This window comes from Penaeus monodon, chromosome 16, assembly GCF_015228065.2.
Source record: "Penaeus monodon isolate SGIC_2016 chromosome 16, NSTDA_Pmon_1, whole genome shotgun sequence".
Lineage (NCBI taxonomy): Eukaryota > Metazoa > Arthropoda > Malacostraca > Decapoda > Penaeidae > Penaeus > Penaeus monodon.
The window spans coordinates 18,261,521-18,265,512 of record NC_051401.1 but is presented as its reverse complement, the minus strand read 5'-3'; the positions used below and the strand labels follow the sequence as shown (position 1 = coordinate 18,265,512).

General features: G+C 60.4%; 1 pseudogene; it reads left to right on the top strand.

The window, feature by feature from the left end:
• The window catches only part of LOC119582968, a 3,703-nt pseudogene extending 375 nt beyond the window's left edge, over positions 1-3,328 (top strand).
• Positions 3,329-3,992: the final 664 nt, after the last annotated feature.

Below are 3,992 nucleotides of genomic sequence, written 5' to 3'. Positions count from 1 at the left end.
CCCGCTCCCCCCATGATCCAAGGGTTTTCCCCCCTTTTCCTGCTGCCGGCGCGCCGCCCGGCTCCCGGTAAGGGGCGGCCCCGCGTGCCCTTCGTTCCTTGGGTTCTTTTTTTCCCCTTTCAATAATGATATGGGGGAAAGTTTATTTTTTAATTATTTTATTTTATTATATTGAAAACAGTAGGTAACTTCCGTCGAATTACACATTAAAAAACGAAGCCCCTCGATATTCTCATTTCTAGCCCTCCTCCGCAGCCGCGTCAGCCTGCCTCGGGCATGACGAGCCTCACACCAGCACGAACAGACGAGCAGCACCAGCAACGGCACCGGGGGGTGGGGGGAGGGGCGGGGCGTCTTTGCGTGTCGGCATCAGGTTCAGAGCGCCCCCAATCTGGAAGGCATCGTATGTTTACTGACGCACAGGCCCCCGCAGACCGGTGAGTAATAATGCGTGGGGGTTGCGGAAGTCTTTGGACAGAATTTTCCTTGGGATTTTTGGTTGCTTTGTCGGTTTACGTGAATGGCGTTTCAGATATTCGGTGTGATATGCCATGTTCTTTACAAAAGGGGGGGCACGTGTTTTTTTTCCCCAAATTTCCCCCTTTATCCAAGGGGGAAAGGGGGCAACAAAAAAGTCCCCCGGGCTCCCCCACGTCGTGAGCCCCCCCCGGGAGAGCGGGGCCCTCGCCGAGGGGACGGCCGCCGCTCCTGCCGCGCCCGCAGCCCTTACACCCCACGCACAAACTCGCCTCACGCCAAGAACATCCCCACGATCCCGAGGCCTGGCCCCCAAACACCAGCGCCCCGCAGGCCGCGGCGCGGCGGCGGCGGCTCCCACGCAGCCCGCCCGCCGATGCCGACCACAGACCGTACTGCTCCGACGCGACATCCATTCTCCCTTTTGTCAAGACATTCCCCGTTCACAAACCCATACTGCCGACAGACATTTTTGAAGGGCGGGGAAAAAAGAGCCCCCGCGCGAGGAGGGGCCCCCGCCAAAGCCGGGGACCACGGCCCTGTCCGGGCCCCGTCAGCGCCGCGGGGGGCAGCGGCCAGCCCCCTCCTGGCTGCCCACCAACCCCATCCTGTTTGTGCCTACTCCCTCGTGGCCGGGCGCAGCTGCTGCCCCCCCCCCTGTGGGTTTTCCCCCAGGGGGGCGCAGCCGTTGTCCTCCCCCAAAGGGAGGGGCAGCCGCTGTCGCCCGGGCCCCCGCCTGGCCCGGTGCCGCCCCCGCGCTCTCCCCCTCCCGGCCTCCGCCAACAGGGGCACGTCGCCGGCGGCCCCACAGCCTCCCGCCGCAGGCGCCCCCGCAGTCCAACTCGGTGTCGCCCCCGAAGCACTCGCCCAAGAGCGAGGCGCGCCCCAAGTCCGGCTCCGGCGAGACGAGCGGCAAGCGCCGGGCGAGGGCGAGAGCCCCCTCGACCTGACCACCAAGCGGCCGAAGCTGACCGTGAAGACCGACCTCCTGGGCGACGAAGAGAAGGAGAATCGCGAGGTGAACACGCCCAGGGCCCGCGAAGTCGCCCGTGCCAAAGTCCCGCCCGGGTCGTCCCCACCCGCGGGCGAGTTGAGGGCAAGCTGCTGGCCTCGCCGTCGGCGCCATCGCCCTCCAGCGAGGGCGAGACCCACTCCGCGTCCCGGTCGCCGCGGCCAGCGTGCACAAACGCCGGCCCAGGGGTCCCCCCGCGGCCTGTCGACTCCCCTCGACCCTCGACCTGGGCCAGGTCGCCACCCAGCAAACCGGCCGGCGCTGGCCGCAGCTCCGCCGGGCTTCCCGAACCTCCGGGCGAGCCTGGAAAGCCTGAGCGGCCTGTCGCCTTCCCCGGCCCTGCAAGGCCTGCAGGGCTTTACCTCCAGAACTAGCTCTTAAACTACTCAATCCTGATTTGCTCATGAACGGTTTTAAGGCGCCCATAGTGAACCCGCCAGTTTTTGTTAAGCAGGCGAGGCTAATGCAATGAGTGTAATATCGTTTCTATAAAGAGGAAAGTCTGCAGGTCCACAAGAAGCTTACTGCGCCGCGGGGCACCATACCAAAAGCAAAGACGACCCGCCGCTCCAACGGCAGTCGGAGTCCGGCGTCCGCAGGCGAGGGCGGGGCCGGGCCCTCCCGCAGGTCCCCTTCCCCACTCTCTGAAGCTCCCGCACCTGGGCCGCCCCCACGCCCGCTGCCGCGCCAAGGAAGCCCCGAAGTCCAGCAACCCCCCCTTCCAGTTCATCTGCCGGCCTGCGGCATCAAGTTCAAATGCCGAAAAACCTGGCAGGGCCCCCCAGCTTACTACTGCGCAAGCGAGAGGGCGCCACCGGCGAAGAGGGCGTGACCAGGGCTGTGGAGGTGCCCCGTGCAGATGCGCCATGCCAGAGCTCTGCAGGCGCGCATAGTGCGTGGCCTTCGCCGGCCCTTCCCCACGGCTGGAGTGCCCCTGTTGCCCGGGGATTTCGCCAACACCGCTGCCGCCCGAAGGGACCCGGAGAAATCACGCCGGGTCAAGGCCTCCGCTGCACCATCTGCGGGTACCGAGGGAACACCCTCCGCGGGATGCGCACGCACATCAGAATGCACTTCGAAAGCAAAACCAATGACCTTCAGGAGGAGACTTAAATCGCGTGCATCTTGGAGACGACGACGGCAGTCGGAGAGGCGCCGAGAGCCGGGGCGTAGCCGACTTGCCGCGTGTCATTCTGGGAAAACCCCAACGCTGTCGGCCCTACTGACGGGGGGCGCCGCCGCCGACCACTCGGACCAGCCGCTCTCGTGCCACTTCTTGCCCCTTCGTCACCCCGTACCGCAGCAACCTGGCGAGACACTTGGCCCTGGCGCACAAAGTGGGATTCGACGCCAAGCTCACGCAGACCTGCAGGCCATCCTGGAGGGGCGCGTCCGGGCTGCGAGCGACGCCCCGCCCGCAGAGGCCGAGCGCCAGGACCCCGTGGAGAACGGCAACCCCGCGAGTCCGCCTCCGCTGCCCCGATCAAGCTGGAGCCGGAAGTCAAGCTGGAAGTGGAGGAGGGGGGGAGAAGGTCCCTCGGGGCCCACCACGCCCCACTCCCCCGCGGAGGACACGCCCAGCGCCGAGGCTCTGGCCGGCGGGGCTGCCGGCGGGGAGACCAACGGAACGGGGCTGACATCCCGCGGCACTGCAAGGCCTGCAACATTACCTTCTCCTACTTAGAATCTTTCTTAGCCCACAACGATTTTATTTGTTCAAAACCCGAGTCTAACACTCCCCCAGAACTGCAGTTCAGTGACCAATGCATATGTGCTGGGACACAACCAAAGCGCTTAGAAAGCGCAGGGGATGCACCATATTGTTTCCTCATGAATTAACTTATTGTGAAACTGGCCAAGCTTTAGTTGTACATAGTGTTGGCCTGGCGGTGACTTAACCCCAAATATCACGTGTAATACTGATGACCCCCGGGGCCACTCCACTAACCTGTGCTAGTTGGTAGTCTTTGAACATCAATTATACCACAAAGTATAGAGATTTGGAATAACTATTTATATATAATAATTATATATGTTTTTATAGTCACTGGCTGTTTGATGAGAAACTAGACTCTAAAAAATGTCTTCTTCCTGCAAAATATTTGAAAAAAAAAAACTGTGCAGAAAAATGTATACAGGGGGAACCCTGCCTATTTCGAAGACTGTAGCCCGTTATTGCTCGACTGCAAACGTATGTTTTGAAATCCCTGGATTTGAATGTCTTTTTCCAAAGTTTTAAGCGGATGGTGGTTAAGGGTTGTAAAGTAAACGTATCTACAGTTTATAATGAAACTGGACAAATGGCAGTAAAGTGAATTTAAAAAAAAAGATGATGGTTGGACATTTTGTATACGTGTGTACGATTAACAAGAACGGAAGACGGTAGCAAGGTTAAATGAAGTAAATTCTTAGTCCTGTTCCAATTACCCCTTCAGGGAAACTTGAACCCCGTCCAATCTACCATTGTCTTTAAACAAAAACAAAAAAAATGGATCAAGTGTAT